Source organism: Mobula hypostoma, chromosome 1, assembly GCF_963921235.1.
Source record: "Mobula hypostoma chromosome 1, sMobHyp1.1, whole genome shotgun sequence".
Lineage (NCBI taxonomy): Eukaryota > Metazoa > Chordata > Chondrichthyes > Myliobatiformes > Myliobatidae > Mobula > Mobula hypostoma.
In genome coordinates, this window is record NC_086097.1 from 112,412,858 (window position 1) to 112,432,444 (window position 19,587).

General features: G+C 40.3%; 1 protein-coding gene across 2 annotated transcripts in view; it reads right to left on the bottom strand.

Moving 5' to 3' along the window:
• rims2a (regulating synaptic membrane exocytosis 2a) overlaps nucleotides 1-19,587 on the bottom strand; it is a 1,139,701-nt gene that overhangs the window by 248,571 nt on the left and 871,543 nt on the right. The window contains exon 1 of one of the 2 annotated variants that reach the window (XM_063054922.1): nucleotides 13,498-13,505. The exons of the other annotated variant lie outside the window; for it this stretch is intronic. The gene's annotated coding sequence lies outside the window, so the exon portion shown is untranslated. Of the gene's footprint in view, nucleotides 1-13,497; nucleotides 13,506-19,587 lie in introns of those variants that run through there. 2 annotated transcript variants of the gene reach the window in all.

Consider the following 19,587-nt stretch of genomic DNA (forward strand, 5'->3'; position numbering starts at 1 on the left):
TCATATACACTGAATCACACTGTGCAAACCAGTGCCAGACACCTCCATCACAATCCCTGCATACGTTCTGTCCCACTTGCATTACACACCAACCTGTGATGGTGAGACAATGACAAATGGGTGAGAGGAAGTGAACCTGGCACTCCTTAACTGTGAATCTAAACCCCGTGAGGTGTCACAAAAGATAATAGCACGTGGGCAACCATCTGCTGATTATCACCTGCTGTCCCTGCCACCCCACCATGTCACTTCATCTCCAGCCATGTTGAAAGTAACACACTGAGTAGCAAGGGGACAAAATATGGTTCAGGTGGTATTTCAATTTATAATACCGTGGATCAAAATGGCATGGTTTGAATGGCCAAATGAGCAGAAAGGCATGCCAGGAGCAGTACCAGGTCAAGTTACAAACACAACTTGTTAAGCTGACTATCTACTATGACAGCGGTAAAAGCCTGTTGCAGAGAGAACCACAAAACGGTCTGGGGAAATTGAGTGTGAATTTAGCAGGGTACGACATGTTTAAGGACCTTTAAGTTAGAAGTGGACTGAGCATTTGCAAGGATTTGCATGGAGAGCATTCTGACAGGCTGCATCACTGTCTGGTATGGAGGGGCTACTGCACAGGACTGAAAGAAGCTGCAGAAGGTTGTAAATCTAGTCAGCTCCATCCTGGGCACTAGCCTACAAAGTACCCAGGACACCTTCAGGGAGCAGTGTCTCAGAAAGGCAGCGTCCATTATTAAGGACCTCCAGCACCCAGGGTATGCCCTTTACTCACTGTTACCATCAGGTAGGAGATACAGAAGCCTGAAGGCTCACATTCAGTGATTCAGGAACAGCTTCTTCCCCTCTGCCATCCAATTCCTAAATGGACATTGAAGCTTTGGACACTACCTCACCTTTTTTTAAATATACAGTATTTTTGTTTTTGCACATTTTTAAAAAATCTATTCATATACGTAATTGATTTACTTGTTAATTTATTATGTTTTATTTTTTTTTCTCCCTCCACAGTCTCCAAAACATTTTCAAGGAGTGATGACTCACTAAAGGCAGCGTTCATCATTCAGGACCCCCATCACCCAGGACATGCCCTTTTCTCATCGCTGCCATCAGGAAGGAGGTACAGAAGCCTGAAGACACACACTCAATGATTTAGGAACAGCTTCTTCCCTTCTGCCATCCAATTTCTTTATGGATATTGAACCCATGAACACTACCTCACTGGTACTGAAAAAATTTCACAATGTACACCAGTGATATTAAGTCTGATTCTGATTCATGAGGTTAATAATGTTGTTTGTAATAATAGTAGGATTATTAATGTAGTGTTGAGTGAGTAAGACCATAAATTCTGTATTATTTCTAGAACTTCCTTCCTTGAAGAGGAGAAGTTATGTATGAGTAGGATCTTGCTTAGACCAACCTGAAATATCAATTATACTGTTTTGGAGGGGGCATAATCTTTATGAATGGCAGAATATATTTAAGTGGATTAATTGCAGGCTCTTATTCTGTATTCTTGTTTTTTTTGTCTCTTCATTAAGGATATTGACAGACTTGAGAAACTGCAAATAAAGGTTTTGAGGTTTAATAACAAAGTGGAAAGGCTACTTTCTTCGGGGAAAAGAAAACATATGCAAAACTGTTTGGGGTAAAGGTTTAAGCTGGAAATTTCTTAATAATTTTATGGATATCAGTGACATTAAAATATCCACAAAATTTCATGATAAAAACAAGTTTAATTTGATTATCTCAGGTGTGGAATGTGTGACGAGCGACACTTGGAGGTTGCCCCCAGCATATCCTGAGGCTGTTTTGGATGTTAGCACATAGAAACATAGAAACATAGAAAATAGGTGCAGGAGTAGGCCATTCGGCCCTTCGAGCCTGCACCGCCATTTATTATGATCATGGCTGATCATCCAACTCAGAACCCCGCCCCAGCCTTCCCTCCATACCCCCTGACCCCCATAGCCACAAGGGCCATATCTAACTCCCTCTTAAATATAGCCAATGAACTGGCCTCAACTGTTTCCTGTGGCAGAGAATTCCACAGATTCACCACTCTCTGTGTGAAGAAGTTTTTCCTAATCTCGGTCCTAAAAGGCTTCCCCTCTATCCTCAAACTGTGGCCCCTCGTTCTGGACTTCCCCAACATCGGGAACAATCTTCCTGCATCTAGCCTGTCCAAACCCTTTAGGATCTTATATGTTTCAATCAGATCCCCCCTCTATCTTCTAAATTCCAGCGAGTACAAGCCCAGTTCATCCAGTCTTTCTTCATATGAAAGTCCTGCCATCCCAGGAATCAATCTGGTGAACCTTCTTTGTACTCCCTCTAAGGCAAGGATGTCTTTCCTCAGATTAGGGGACCAAAACTGCACACAATACTCCAGATGTGGTCTCACCAAGGCCTTGTACAACTGCAGTAGTACCTCCCTGCTCCTGTACTCGAATCCTCTTGCTATGAATGCCAGCATACCATTCGCCTTTTTCACCGCCTGCTGTACCTGCATGCCCACTTTCAATGACTGGTGTATAATGACACCCAGGTCTCGTTGCACCTCCCCTTTTCCTAATTGGCCACCATTCAGATAATAATCTGTTTTCCTATTTTTGCCACCAAAGTGGATAACTTCACATTTATCCACATTAAATTGCATCTGCCATGAATTTGCCCACTCACCCAACCTATCCAAGTCACCCTGCATCCTCTTAGCATCCTCCTCACAGCTAACACTGCCACCCAGCTTTGTGTCATCCGCAAACTTGGAGATGCTGCATTTAATTCCCTCATCCAAGTCATTAATATATATTGTAAACAACTGGGGTCCCAGCACTGAGCCTTGTGGTACCCCACTAGTCACCGCCTGCCATTCTGAAATGGTCCCGTTTATTCCCACTCTTTGCTTCCTGTCTGCTGACCAATTCTCCACCCACATCAATACCTTACCCCCAATACCATGTGCTTTAAGTTTGCACACTAATCTCCTGTGTGGGACCTTGTCAAAAGCCTTTTGAAAATCCAAATATACCACATCCACTGGTTCTCCCCTATCCACTCTACTAGTTATATCCTCAAAAAATTCTATGAGATTCGTCAGACATGATTTTCCTTTCACAAATCCATGCTGACTTTGTCTGATCATTTCACCGCTTTCCAAATGTGCTGTTATCACATCCTTGATAACTGACTCCAGCAGTTTCCCCACCACTGACGTTAGGCTAACCGGTCTATAATTCCCCGGTTTCTCTCTCCCTCCTTTTTTAAAAAGTGGAGTTACGTTAGCCACCCTCCAATCCTCAGGAACTAGTCCAGAATCTAATGAGTTTTGAAAAATTATCACTAATGCATCCACTATTTCTTGGACTACTTCCTTAAGCACTCTAGGATGCAGACCATCTGGCCCTGGGGATTTATCTGCCTTCAATCCCTTCAATTTACCTAACACCACTTCCCTACTAACATGTATTTCGCTCAGTTCCTCCATCTCACTGGACCCTCTGTCCCCTACTATTTCTGGAAGATTATTTATGTCCTCCTTAGTGAAGACAGAACCAAATGATTCACTTCACTATATGTTTTGATGTTCGTTCATTATGTGCAACATTGTACGATCTAGGCAATCATGGTCGTTCTTGGTAATTTTTGCTACAGAAGTAGCTTGCCTTCTTCTGGGCAGTGTCTTTACAAGATGGGTGACCCCAGCCATTATCAATACTGTTTGGAGGTTGTCTGCCTGGCGTCAGTGTCGCATAACCTGGTTTTGTGATCTGCACCAGCTGCTCATACGATCATCCACCACCTGCTCCCATGGTTTCTTGTGACCCTGCTTGGGGGGCTAAGGAGGTGTCACACTTTGTCCAAGGATGACTTGCTGGCTAGTGGAGGGAAGGAACACCTTACACCTCCTTTGGTAGAGACATATCTTCAAGCTGCCACCCAATGTTTTGATGTAATTGTAATAAATAACTGAATCTAAATATGAAGTACAACCACACCTTGTTTTTTGGTCAAAGGCTTAAACAAGGTTAGGGCTCAGAAGTCCAACTACACACACTTACTGGCCATAATATTAGGTACACTTATAGACCTGCTCGTTAATGCAAATATCTAATCAGCCAATCAAGGGCAACAACTCAACGCATGAAAGCATGCAGACAGAGTCAAGAGGTTCAGTTGTTGTTCATGCCAAATATCAGAATGGGGAAGAAATGTGAACTAAGTGACTTCATGAAATGATTGCTGGTGCCAGACAGGATGATTTGAGTATCTCAGGAACTGCTGATCTCCTGGGAATTTCACACACAACAGTCTGTGGAGTTTACAGAGAAAGGTGCCAGGAGAAGTAAGGGGAGCAAGTAGTTAGAGCAGGGTTTCTCTGTGGCAATTCCCCTGAGCAACAAGAATACCCCTTTGGATACTGGGAATGACCCATCAGGGCACAGCAGTAGCAGCCAGGCCAGTGGCACTTTTGCTGGCTCTGAGGCTCAGCAGCAAAGTGTAACGTCAGGCAGAGCGGTAGTGATAGGAGACTTGATAGTTAGGGGGACGGACAGGAGATTCTGTGGTTGAGAAAGAGTAGTCAGGATGGTGTCTTCCTCCTAAGTACTAGAGCCCAGGAACTCTCAAAGCAGCTCTAGAAGATTCTCAAATGGGAGGATGAGCAGCCGGAGGTTTTGGAGCACTTTGGTACCAATGACATCGGTAGAAAGTGGGAAAAGGTCCTGTGCAATGAATAGAGGGAGTTAGGGGAGAGGTTGGAGAGCACGACTTTCACGGCAGTAATCTCTGGATTACTCTCAGTGCTAGTCAGGGCAGGAATAGGATGATGGCACAGATAAATGAGTAGTTGAGGAAGTGGTGCAGGGGGCAGAGTTTCAGATTCTTGATTATTGGGATATTTTCTGGGAAAGGTATGACCAGCACAAAAAAAAGATGGGATACATCTGAACCCGTTAGGGACCAATGTGCCTGTGGGAAGGTTTGCTAGTGCTATTGGGGAGGGCTTAAATTAAACTGGCAGGGGTATGAGAAGCAGAGTGATAGGGATGAGGATGGGACAGTTGGCATTGTCTGAGAGGATGGACAAGCAGACGATAGGGCAAAATTACAGTCAGTGGATTGAGGTGAAGTGTAACATGGGGGCAAAATTGAAAAGGGTGATGAATACAGGATGGAAGGTGTTATACATGAATGCACAGAGTATATGGAATAAGGTAGATGACCTTGTAGCATGGTTAGAGATTGGCAGGTATGATGTTGTGGACATCACTGAGATGTGGCTAAATGAAGATTATATTTGGGGTCTTAACACCGAAGTATACATCCTGTATCGATAGTATAGGAAGGTAGGCAGAGAAGGGGTGGGGTGGCTCTGTTGGCAAAAAATGAAATCAAATCCTTAGAAAGAGGTGACATGGATCAAAAGATGTAGAATTCATGTGGGTAGCCTTAAGAAACTGTAAGGGTAAAAGGTCCTGATGCGAGTTATATACAGACCCCTGAACCGTAGCCAGGATGTGGGATATAAATTTCCACAGGAAATAGGAAAGGCATGTAATCAGTCATGGGGGATTTCAATATACATGTAGATTGGTAAAATCAGGTTGGTGCTGGATCCCAAGAGAAGAAATTTGTAAAATGCCTAGGAGATGGTTTTTTAGAGCAGCTTGTGGTTAAGCCCACTACGGGAACAGAAATTCTTGATTGGGTGTTGTGTAATGTACCAGATTTGATTAGGGAGCTTCAAGTAATGGAACTCTTAGGAGGCAGTGATCATAATATGAGGGAATTTGCCAAGCTGCTTGAGAGAGAGAGAGCAAGTCGTATGTAACAATATCACACTGGAATAAAAGGAATTACAGAGGCATGAGAGAGGACCTGGCCAAAGTTGATTAAAAGGAACACCAGCAGGGCTGACAGCAGAATAGCAATGGTTGGAATTTCTGGGGGCACTTCGGAAAGCACTGGATAGACACATCCCAAAGATGAAGAAATATTCCAAAGGAAGGATAAGGCAACCATGGGTGACAAGGGAAGTTAAGGACAGCATAAAAGCAAAAGGGGGCCTAAAACATAGCAAAAATGGGTGGGAAGTTAGAGGATTGAAAAGCTTTTATAAACCAACAGAAGGCAATTAATAAAAAAAATCCTAAGGAGTGAAAAGATGATATATGAAGTTAAAATAGTCAGTAAGTTAAAAGAAGATACCAATTTTTTTTCTGGTCTATAAAGAGCAAAAGAGAAATGAGAATGGATATTGAACTGCTGGAAAATGACACTGGAGAGGTCGTAATGAGGGACAAAGAAATGGCAGAGGAACTTAATAGGTATTTTGTGATATTCTTCACTGTGGAAGACGGTAGCAGTATAACAGAAATTTCAGAGTGTCGGTGGGGGGGGGGTAGAAGTGAGTGTAGTTGCTATTACTAAGAAGAAGGTGCTTGAGAAGCTGAAAGGTCTGAAGGTAGATAAGTCACCTGGATCAGATGGACTACCCCCCAGGTTTCTGAAAGAGGTAGCTGGAAAAGTTTGCAGAGGCATTAGCAATGATCTTTCAAGAATTGCTAGATTTTGAAATAGTTCTGGAGGACTGGAAAATTGCAAATGTCACTCCACTCTTTAAGAAGGAAGGGAGGCAGAAGATATGAAATTAAAGGCCATTTAGCCTCACCTCAGTGGTTGGGAAGATGTTGGAGTCCATTATTAAAGATGGGGCTTCAGGGTACTTGGAAGAGCATGATAAAGTAGGCCAAAGTCAGCATGGTTTCATTACGGGGTAATCTTGACTGAAAAATCTGTTGGAATTTTTTTGAGGAAATAACAAGCAGGATAGACAAAGGAGAGTCAGTGGATGTTGTTTCCTTGGATTTTCAGAAGGCATTTGACAAGGTGTTTCACATAAGGATGCTTAACAAGATAAGAGCCCGTGGTATTACAGAAAAGATATTAGCATTGATAGAAGATTAGTTGGTTGGCAGGAGGCAAAGAGTAGGAATAAAGGGGGCCTATTCTGGTTGGCTGCCCATGCCTAGTGGTGTTTGGCAGGGGTCAGTATTGAAACCACTTCTTTTCACATTAAATGTCAACATTTAATGTGAAATTCATATTTGGATAATGAAATTGATAGCTTTATGGCTAGGTTTTGCAGATGATGGACAGATAAGGGGAGGGGCAATTAGTATTAAGGAGGCAGGGATTCTGCATAAAGACTTGAACAGTTTGGGAGAATGGGCAAATAAGTGAGAGATGGAATATATTGTAGGGAAGTGTATTGCCATGCGCTTTGGTAGAAGGAATAAAGGGGTATACTATCTTTAAATGGGGAGAAAATTCAAAAATTAGTGGTGCAGTGGAACTTGTGAGTCTTTGTGTGAGATTCCCTAAAGGTTAACTTGCAGCTTAATTGGTGAGAAGAAAGGCAAATGCAATGTTAGCATTCATTTTGAGAGGACTATAATATAAGAGCAAGGACGTGATTCTGAAGTTTTTTAAGGCATTGGTCAGACTGCACTTGGAGTATTGTGAGCAGTTTTGGGACCTTTATCTACAAAACTTGTGCTGGCATTGGAGAGGGTCCAGTGAAGGTTACGAGAATGATTCTGGGAATGAAATGGTTAATGTATGAGGAATGCTAAATGGTGCTGGGCCTGTACTCATTGAGGTTTAGTAGTATGAGGGAGAATCTCATTGAAACCTATTGAACATTGAAAGGCCTAGGTAGTGGATGTGGAAAGGAAGTTTCCTGTAGCGGGTGCATCTAGGACTAGAGTTCACAGACTCAGAATAGAGGGCTGTCCATTTATAACAGATAAGAAGGCATTTCTTTAGCCAGAGGGTGGTGAATTAGGGGGAATTAATTGCCATGGACAGTTGTTGAGGCCAAATCATTGAGTACATTTAAAGCAGAGGTTGATAGGTGCTTGGATAGTCAGCACATCAAAGGTCATGAAGAGAAGGCCAAAGAATGGGGTTGAGAGGAATAATAAATTATCCATGATGGAAATGCGGAGAAGACTTGATAGGCTGACGTAGCCTAATTCTGCTCCTATGTCTTATGGTCATATAAAAACATCCATTGAGCAGCAGTTCTGTGACAAATATCTTCTGCACAATTTGCTTTTCCACTCAACTTAGTATCATCATCAAACTTAGATACACTACATTTGGTCCCCTGTTCCAGATCGTTAATGTATGTCATGAACAGTTGCGGGCCCAGCATTGACTCCTGCACTCACCACAGATTGCCAACCAGAGTAATACCCATGTATCCCAACTCTCTGCTCTCTACTAGTTAAGCAATTCACTATCCAAGCTAATACATCACCCCCAACTCAATGCATCCTTATCTTATGGATAAGTCTTTTATGTGGCACTTTTTATCGAATGCTTTCTGGAAATCCAAGTAAATAACATCCATCTGTTCCTCTCTATCCACTGCACTCATTATATCCTCAAAGAACTCCAGTAAGTTTGCCAAACAGGACCCTCCTTTGCTGAATTCATGCTGCTTCTGCCTAATGGATCCATTTCTTTCCAGATGCCACGCTATTTCTTCTTTAATGATAGCTTCAAGCATTTCTTCAACCACAGATGTTAAACTAACTGGCCTATAGTTACCTGCCTTTTGCCTACTTCTTTTTTTGAACAGAGGCCATCTTCCAATCTGCCCAGAGTCCAGAGAATTTTGGTAAATCATCACCAAAGCCTCTACTATAACTTCTGCTATTTCTTTTAGTACCCTGGGATGCATTCCATCAGAACTAGGGGATTTATCTATTTTCAGGTCCACAACAGTAGTGTGCAGAACGGAGGGTCTTCACTCGTGTGTCATAAGAGTGCGGATTGAACTGCCAGCACAAGTGTGCATGCGAGCTCAATCTCAACATTTAGGAGAAGTTTGGATAGGTACATGGATGGTAGGGGTAATGGAGGGCTAAGGTCCCAGTGCAAGTTGATGGAAGTAGGCAGATTGAATGGCTCGGCATGGAGTAGATGGGCTAAACGGCCTGTTTTGGAGCTATAATTTTTTTATGACTCTATGGCTCTATAACAGCATCTCCTAACGTAGGACATGTCAAATCTTGAAATGCAAGCAGAAAATCACAGACATACACTTAGTGGTTTCTTCTTTAGGAGGTACTTAATAAAGTGATATATCTATAAGAGTATCTCTGTAATAAGTTTAAACATTGGAAGATGCACTGAAAAACTGTTATCATGGTATCCCAATTTAAATAAAGATAATAGAAAAACTAGTTTGGCATTGAGTTTGGAATCCAAACAACTGTTGGAGAATAAGATGACACAGATATTTTAGTGGCTGAGACACTAAAGTCTGCCACCCAGCTCATCCTACCTGACTCCCAGATCTCTGCTTCTGGACTATCTTCCTCTAAATGAAAAGAAGACAGCAAGGAAAGAAAACAAAGAATGCAAACAGAATGATGATGTATAAATAAATATAGTTGAACTATATTATAGTTCAACTATAGTTGGATTAGTATCAAATTAAAATGTCCAGCAATATAAGCATGGCTGAAAGAGATGTTCATAGCAAAGTTGCCCATAAAAATAATTAGCCAAATACACCTCTTGCATAATTTTTACACTTTCATATAATACCAAAATGCAATTTCTATTTATGTTGTTCTTAAATCTTCCTATAAAGTTGTTACATCTTCAGATGTCTTTTTGAGAAATAAACTTATTCTGCCATACTCATGTTGTGATCTTAAATGAAACACATGGGAATTTTAGGTCAGAAAAGAAGTTCCGGCAACTTACTTATTTAAAGCATTTGTTTATAAGAATGCACAGTGTATTTTACTTGAAAGGGGGAAAAGAGAAGCACCAACAAAAATACACTAGAAGCAATATAAGTTGTTATCTATTCAGATGAATACACTAGGAGGAAAGAATATAAAGAGGCAGACCTGAATTTCTCCCCTTGGGTGATTCCAACTTTTCTGTGATCACAAAAATGCAGGACAAAGATAATGAGGATGAGCATGAGTGATGTTTTCAAAAGACGAAAACAAAACTGATGGAAATAGACTAATGGTGGGATTCGTCTGACACTTTTCAGAAACAAGTGCTAGTATAACTGGAATACCAAAGGGATAGATTGGCTTTGGGAATGAAAGAGACCCACAAGTAGGCAAATAAACAGAGTTTCTGTAGATGCTCAATGGGCAGCATCAACCCTTCTTATTCAAATAAAGTCAAGGTTGGTGCTGTAATAAAGGTTGTAAATTAGCAGCCATTGACACTTCTGTGTAGATTTACTTTGGTTTTGATTTATGCTATCACTCTTTTCTTTCAAATGTTTCATATTTGCCGACTATCTTTAAACATGTGAAGCTTAAGATAAGTTTTGATTTGAAGTCTAGATGTTAATGTAGCAGTAGGAAACTGAAGTACATTTGTCCCAGAGCATATAATGACATGAAATGAGCAACCCATTAAAATATCAGCCTGATTCCCATGCTTTTATTGAAGATTAAATGTGGAAATTTATGAGGCTCACTTTTGTCTCAAGATTCTTTGAAGATCAATCTATCATTTCTAATATATGTAATGTAATTTAAAATATTACATAAGTTTGACAAAGCTAAAACAACCAATCAATGTGGCTGAAATTCTCATCTGAAACTCCATCCCTCTTTGCAAAACTATATTCCGTGATGCAGTAATTAAGTTAGTTATTATGCAACATTATGGTTAGTCTGCAATCTGTTGTACAGATCTTTTAAAATTAATGCAGTATATATATATATATATATATAGTTAATACTGTATTAAGAAGTGATACTGTGCAACAGAGTATTCATCATCATTTTTTAAAATATCTTTTGATATAAAAAGCACAGATTAAAAAGCTTTCGGTGATATTTGGCTCACAATTGATGAATTATTTGTTTTTAGTTTCTATTTTGAAAAAGTATTCATAACAAAAATCAAACTATATTTGTGTAATTCCTTATGGTATTGCAGGTCAACAGGTTTAATGGAAGTGAGTCGGGCTTTTAATTATCAAGCTGTTAAGAAAGTAGTAATGAAAATTTACTTGCTGCTTTAAGTGCTGTCAGCAAACAACTTAGCACTAGATTGAACTGAGCTGAAACTGAACATCCCAGGACTGTTTTGTTGACTTTGTGTTATGATGTTTTATATTCTATGCTTTTTGCTTGTTTTTTTTTTGGCCAGTTGCATGATGTGTTCTTTTCTTGCCTGATGGGGGTTTGATATTTTTCTTTGAACGGATTCCACGTTTTTTCTTTGTTTTGTGGCTGTCTGTGAGGAAGATGAATCTCGGGATTGTATACTGCATGCATACTTCGATAATAAATATACTTTGAATCATTTGAATCCTTAAATCAGAACTGCTGTTCTTGTATTAATCGGACAAGTTAAAGCATTGTAAGTGAACAGATTGCCTAAGAGATCTGTAATATCATTGATGACAAAATCACATCTTCTAGCATTAGATTCCAGCTTTAATTTGTGTTCTTACCCCAATTCCCACATTAGGATTATGCTATAGGATGGAATGGATGCAGTATGGGCGTACTGTGGTACAGTAAATAGTCTCACAGTAACACAGACTCGGGTTCAGTCCCGATTTCCAAAATTGTCCGTGTGGAGTTTGCACACTCTCTCTGTGACCATTTGGATTATCTGCAGATGTTTCTGTTTTTTCCCACATCCCAAAGGCAGGCCTTTGAAAATTGCTTAGTGCGTGGGTGGTAGAATCTGAGGTGTGTTTATGTCAAAAAATGGTGTGGGGAGAAAAATTAATGGATTTAATGTAGGGTTAGTATAAATGTGTAGTTGATGGTTGGCACAGATTCAATGAGCCAACAGGTATGTTTCCTATACCTCCCTATGACTTTATGCCTCGACAATCATAAAACTATTTGAAGAATCATTCCCATGTTGCAACATACAATCATAACACTAGGAAAATGAGATAAAGTGCTTATTATAAGTACTAGTTCTACCTTTAACCTGACTTATTAAGAATAATGGAAGTTTATTATGTTGCATTCTTCTATCCCTCTCATTTATTAAACTAAATCCACTGCACCAAAAGGATTTTGAATCAGCTTGGTTGCCCAAATAGCTACAACTCTCTAGTTGAAGAATATTTACAGAGGAGTTTTACAAGATATACCATAGGCTGATAGTAACTTAACTGTGATTTAGAGTGATGTTCATTATTGAACTGACTCATGCTCAGTCAAATCTGCTGACTGCATTTGGCCCACATTTTTAAAAGCTTTAAAAAGCACTATCAATCGCAAACTATAGCAGTAGACCTTCAGTTATTTGCACCTTGAAGACTTTAAATTTTTTTTTTACCAGTTATTAAACATCATAAAAATGGTAAATCTTTAATTTTACAGTATTTACCATTCTAATTGAAAGTGATTTTACATTTCATGTTAATTTTTGCTGATTAGTATGAGCAATTTTACAACACATTTCCATGCTGGTGCAGTTTCAGTATAAAGCAGCCAGGTGTCATACAGCAGAGCTGAGCAAATTGAGTTTGCTCCTTTCTGATACCATGCCTCAGTCACAGAAGAGAATCTCACTCCATTCCTTTGATCTGGATTAGTTCCCAGAGCTGGAAAACTTCCATCCAATCCACTGCTGCTTCAACAAGTCCCAACATAAATACCAACTAGACACCCTTTTTTTAGTGGTCATTGCATATTTTGAAGTTGTTAATACACTTGCATCTTTAGTATGTTTGATAACTGAAGTTCTATTGTATTATAATGCACAACAGAATTAACCACTTTTCGAGAATATTTGGCTCTATATACCACAGGACAAATACAAAAATAACACAAGTGCGTTCCTACCATGCCAGATTAATTAAGCACACAGTAAAAACAGTACAGGGAAACACTTATAAGCAAATGTGTTCATACTGCACAGAGTGTAAGAGTGTTCCTAACTTGGAAAAAATAACCTCTTAGAATGCTCTCTTATAAAAGTTCTTTTATCAACCTCAGCAGCATTCTATCATATTGGCAGTCAATACAAATGATAAAAGATCTTCTTTTACAGTATTAATTTAAACATGCATCAATTTGAATTTAGTCAGTTAAAAATGAAATGTTATCAAAGAACTGATTGTGCAATTTCCCTTTTGAAATTCCACGTAATAAAGCTTATTTTTATATTTTGTAATAGCATCGGATGCACTAATCAAATTAAGTTACTAGTTAAAATTTAGGTTTGAACTCTACTTCAATATTCTGATCCTCTGCCTATCTCTACATCAGAAAAATGGAATATTTATAGCTTAAATTATTGTAAGACAGTAATTTATGAACTACATAAAGGCAAATTTACATGATACACTATGTGAGGAGAACACATCACTCATACACCCAGTATAAGAAGCATGGAACCTAAATTCCATTGCTAATTACGTAGTCTCATGCTTTTCATAGTTTTAACAGCCTGACAAACCTGGCTCAGAAAGCCGCCTCTGCTTTGACCTGTTATCAACTATTGTACCATTCAATTTCCTTTGCTGGTCTTCCCAGGTAACTTCTAGGTAAATCAAATGGAAACATAGCAGAAAATACATTTTAAATCTAAAATAAAAGGGTTATTTACTCATTTAAAAGTTGTAAACAAAGCCATAATTTTGCAAACATATTTGTAGAAGACATGGGAAAATTTGTATTCAAAAAAAGTAAAATCAAATGTGTTTCAGTAAGTTACTCTGTTCAGACCCTACAATGATTATAAATAACACTGAAGCAAGAGAATGGTTGAAAACAAATCTACTCTTCTGTTGTAACTTTTAACTTGAATAAGAAAGTGCTTGGGTAGCCGGGTAGAGATATGTCTCAACCAAAGGACGTGTAAGGCACTCCTTCCCTCTGCTGGTCTGCAGGTTACCCTTGGGCAAGTTTTAGCACCTGCTTAGCACCCCCATCAGGGTCATGTGAAGCCATGGCAGCAGGAGGTGGGTGGTCGTATGAGCATCTGGTGCACATCACAAGTTCTTGTTACACATCCACTGATGCCAGGCAGACAATCTCTGAACATTATTGATAATATCTGGGGTCACCCGTCTTGTAGAGATGCTGCCCAGAAGAAGGAATAGGCAAACCACTTGTCAAGAACCATCATGGTCATGCCAGATGACATGACACCTAATTATGATAAAGGAAATGGTAGGTCTGCTGGAAAAAATGGAATTCATTATTTTCTCCCTGCAGTGAGTCCAGAGACAAATTTGTCCAATATGTTGCCATTATAAAATTTACGTGGGCTTCTCAGACCTAAGTTTGATGCACAGTATATGTCAATGTCAAGACTATAAACAGGCATTGTGAATTAAGGATAATTGCACAGTTCTTTACATTAGGGTTGAGTATCAGTGAACAGCCTATTAAGTGCATTGAGTAATCTATTGAGCTCTACTTAAAAAATCTGCCACTTGCAACATACTTACCATGATTATATTGGCATGCTTTTAGAGTGGGAACCTCAGGTTAGTCTTTGCAGCAACTAAAGGCAAGGTGGGGAACTCTTAAGATGATGGCAAGCACTGTATTCCCGAAACCCATAGACCCATATATATATATATATATAGGGACACCTGTTCCTATCTCAAAGAGCAATGTTACCGTGAGTTTGGGTTGACCGAGGCAGTTGCGACTGAGACGTACCTCCGAATTCAAGTCTCACAAGGGTCCCAGTTTAACCTCAAAATTATTCCAGGCAAATGTTGCTAGATATGAATATCTCAGTCCACTACTTAGCTGTGCATCAGGGTGGTCCCTGATGTATCATTTGCATGCAGAAAAGTCTCTCCACTTTTTATTTTCAAAGAGCATTTATCCCCATATAGAATTTTCTGTATTACCAATGTCCACCATGGAGATTATGATCAACTACACTCATAGATTGACTTGAGCTCCCTTCAGTACGCAGATCTCCATAGCAAAGTAATCTTTGTCCATGGGAAGGATATTGTCAAGGTCAATCTCATTGCTACTGGAAGATTATAAGACTCCTTCGTTATAAAGGAATCCACTCGGCCCAGTTTCCTGCATTGACAGCACTGCCCTGTCAATATTGAGCACCAAGAGCTTTGCAGTGGCTTCTAATTTCTATTCCTGTTGTCACTACAATGAAACCCATGGTACAAATAAGATCCAAATTTGTGGATGTAGGGGAGCACTTTGGTTCCAGTGATCATAACACCATTAGTTTCAACTTAATTATAGACAAGCATAGATCTGGTCCTAGGGTTGAGGTTCTGAACTGGAAGAAGGCCAAATTTGAAGAAATGAGAAATGATCTAAAAAACATGGATTGGGACAGGTTGTTCTCTGGCAAGGATGTGGTCGGTAAGTGGGAAGCCTTCAAAGGAGAAATTTTGAGAGTGCAGAGCTTGTATGTTCCTGTCAGGATTAAAGGCAAAGTGAATAGGAATAAGGAACCTTGGTTCTCAAGGGATATTGCAACTCTGATAAAGAAGAAGAGAGAGTTGTATGACATGTATAGGAAAAAGAGAATAAATAAGGTGCTTGAGGAGTATAAAAGGAGCAAGAAAATACTTAAGAAAGAAATCAGGAGGGCTAAAAGAAGACATGAGGTTGCCTTGGCAGTCAAAGTGAAGGATAATCTAAAGAGCTTTTACAGGTATATTAAGAGTAAAAGGATTGTAAGGGATAAAATTGGTCCTCTTGAAGATCAGAGTGGTCGGCTATCTGCGGACCAAAAGAAATGGGGGAGATCTTAAATGGGTTTTTTTCGTCTGTATTTACTAAGGAAACTGGCATGAAGTCTATGGAGTTAAGGGAAACAAGTAGTGAGATCATGGAAACTGTACAGATTGAAAAGGAGGAGGTGCTTGGTACCTTGAGGCAAATTAAAGTGGATAAATCCCCAGGACCTGATGGGGTATTCTCTCGGACCTTGAAGGAGACTAGTGTTGAAATTGCAGGGGCCCTGGCAGATATATTTAAAATGTCGGTGTCTACGGGTGAGATGCCGGAGGATTGGAGAGTAGCTCATGTTGTTCCTTTGTTTAAAAAAGGATTGAAAAGTAATCCGTGAAATTACAGGCCGATAAATTTGATGTCGGTAGTAGGTAAGTTATTGGAGGGAGTACTAAGAGACAGAATCTACAAGCATTTGGATAGACAGGGACTTATTAGGGGGAGTCAACATGGCTTTGTGCGTGGTAGGTCATGTTTGACCAATCTATTGGAGTTTTTCGAGGAGGTTACCAGGAAAGTGGATGAAGGGAAGGCAGTGGATATTGTCTACATGGACTTCAGTAAGGCCTTTGACAAGGTCCCGCATGGGAGGTTAGTTAGGAAAATTCAGTCACTAGGTATACATGGAGAGGTGATAAATTGGATTAGACATTGGTTCAATGGAAGAAGCTAAAGAGTGGTAGTAGAGAATTGCTTCTCAGAGTGGAGGCCTGTAACTAGTGGAATGCCACAGGGATCGCATAACAGGGAGGATCTTATTGAAACATATAAAATCCTGAAGGGATTGGACAGGCTAGATGCAGGAAGATTGTTCCTGATGTTGGGGAAGTCCAGAACGAGGGGTCACAGTCTGAGGATAAAGGGGAAGCCTTTTAGGACCGAGATTAGGAAAAACTTCTTCACACAGAGAGTGGTGAATCTGTGGAATTCTCTGTCACAGTAAACAGTTGAGGCCAGTTCATTGGCTATATTTAAGAGGGAGTTAGATATGGCCCTTGTGGCTAAAGGGATCAGGGGGTATGGAGAGAAGGCAGGTACAGGGTTCTGAGTTGGATGATCAGCCATGATCATACTGAATTGCCGTGCAGGCTCAAAGGGCCGAATGGTCTACGCCTGCACTTATTTTCTATGTTTCTATGTTTCTATGGATCAGTGCTGGGTCCATTGTTATTTGTCATCTATATCAATGATCTGGATGATAATGTGGTAAATTGGATCAGCAACTTTGCTGATGATACAAAGATTGGAGGCGTAGTGGACAGTGAGGAAGGTTTTCAGAGCCTGCAGAGGGACTTGGACCAGCTGGAAAAATGGGCTGAAAAATGGCAGATGGAGTTTAATACAGACAAGTGTGAGGTATTGCACTTTGGAAGGACAAACCAAGGTAGAACATACAGGGTAAATGGTAGGGCACTGAGGAGTGCAGCAGAACAGAGGGTTCTGGGAATACAGATACAAAATTCCCTAAAAGTGGCGTCACAGGTAGATAGGGTCATAAAGAGAGCTTTTGGTACATTGGCCTTTATTAATCAAAGTATTGAGTATAAGAGCTGGAATGTTACGATGTGGTTGTATAAGGCATTGGTGAGGCCGAGTCTGGAGTATTGTGTTCAGTTTTGGTCACCAAATTACAGGAAGGATATTAATAAGGTGAAAGAGTGCAGAGAAAGTTTACAAGGATGTTGCCAGGACTTGAGAAACTGAGTTACAGAGAAAGGTGGAATAGGTTAGGACTTTATTCCCTGGAGCATAGAAGAATGAGGGGAGATTTGATAGAGGTATATAAAATTATGATGGGTATAGATAGAGTGAATGCAAGCAGACTTTTTCCACTGAGGCAAGTGGAGAAAAAAAACCAGAGGACATGGGTTAAGGGTGAGGGGGGAAAAGTTTAAAGGGAACATTGGGGGGAGCGTCTTCACACAGAGAGTGGTGGGAGAATGGAATGAGCTGCCAGATGAGGTGGTAAATGCGGGTCCGTTTTTAACATTTAAGAATAAATTGGACAGGTACATGGATGGGAGTTGTATGGAGGGATATGGTCCGTGTGCAGGTCATTGGGACTAGGCAGAAAGTAGTTCGGCACAGCCAAGAAGGGCCAAAAGGCCTGTTTCTGTGCTGTAGTTTTTCTATGGTTTTTATGGTTTCTATCTGAGGAATATAGCCAGGAGAGCAGATATCAGCACAAAGAGCAGGAAAAAGACAAGAAATCACAGCAACATGATGAATGACAATGTGGCCAGAATATTTACCTGATCCTACCATCCAAATGTTAACTACCACAGAAGTAAATCCCCCATCAAGAATACCATATGGGCTTCTTGTCTACCCTATCCTGATGTATGATTGTCCATGTAGCAAAAATTAGATGAGTAAGATATTTTCACCAATGATGAAGGAGCTGAGAGAGTACAGTTTTCCTGAAAGCCATAGGAATTTTGACTGCCCACCACTGACTGTCACCAGAATGTCATTCAAATACCCAGCAACCTTTTGTCTACTGCTTATGAATTCTGTAAACAAAAACTACAGCCACCAAAATACAGGCATTGTACATGCCTTGGATGAGAGGGTCACATTACAAGATCAAATGAAGAACATACAAGCATTTACTTATTGAATTTATTAATCAAAGCAGGTATTACCTCACAAAGATAAAATGGTGCCTTCGGGTGTTCCTACATCCATCAACATACTATCTCAATCAGTTATGAATGAATTATTACAGAATACTGATAGCCTATTGTAAATTAGCAAAAAACACTGGATTCTCATGGTAAGTGGAGCTCTGATTACCTTTTAATTTAACCTCCGTTCTCAACAGTGATTGTGAATTCCCCCCAATGATACCTTACAAAGTTACTGGGTGGAGTTGTTCATTGCGCTCCAAAACCAAACATACTGCCTGAAGCAGTGGTGGGATACAGAAATGCTAACCTCCAAAGTGGGGACACTGTCTCATGTTCCACAATCTAAGCCTCTTACGGGGCAAGGTGGGCTAAGATTTTCTCACCGGTAGAGACCCAGACCAATACTTCTATTGCTTCAACACATCCAGTAACCCATCTGTCTGCTCGAATCCTACTCCTGTTTTCAACCGAAAGTCAGCACTCTGCTCTATCTGAGCAATAGGTTCTCTTTGTGGAAAAGCATCTTGACCCAGAGGGCATCTCCTGTCCTTGTGTAACAAATGAGTTTATCTGTGACATATCACTGTTTCTGCAGAACAACATCTCACTGTTGGTGGTATCCCCTCTGCTCATGGCTCTTGGAAAACAGCAAGTATTCTCCGTTTCTTGGAGAACAGCTATGTATTTACAGTTGGCATTAATTTGTTCTTGGAGAATGGCAATCTGCTCATGGGCAATGAAAAGATTGCCAAGCAGACAACAATTTGTTTCACAGGTGATCTTCTTTGTGCTTAGAACAGCTCAAGGAAACAATCTTTCTTGGATGGTGACAAGCTAGTCACAGCAACTGGAGGGCAACAACCTGATCACAGCCAGTGAAAGGAAGGACTGCAATGCTCCTTAAACAGGCCAATCCCTAGCTAGCACAGGGGAGCAGCTTTCGATGAACAGGCAAGATGGACACTGTGACAAATGAAACAGATGATCCTTGGTCATTTGAGTAATTGTGGTGTGGTGTACTTGGAGAAATCAGTTTACAGGTGACATTTCTCTTCTGCTGAAAAGCAAACTCCTTACAGGTAACACAGCTGCGCTTGATGGCAGCAATTTTCTCACTGGTGGCAACCACAGTACTCAACACTTTAGGAACAAAGCTGATCCCTGGTGACAGACAGCAGTTCTAACTG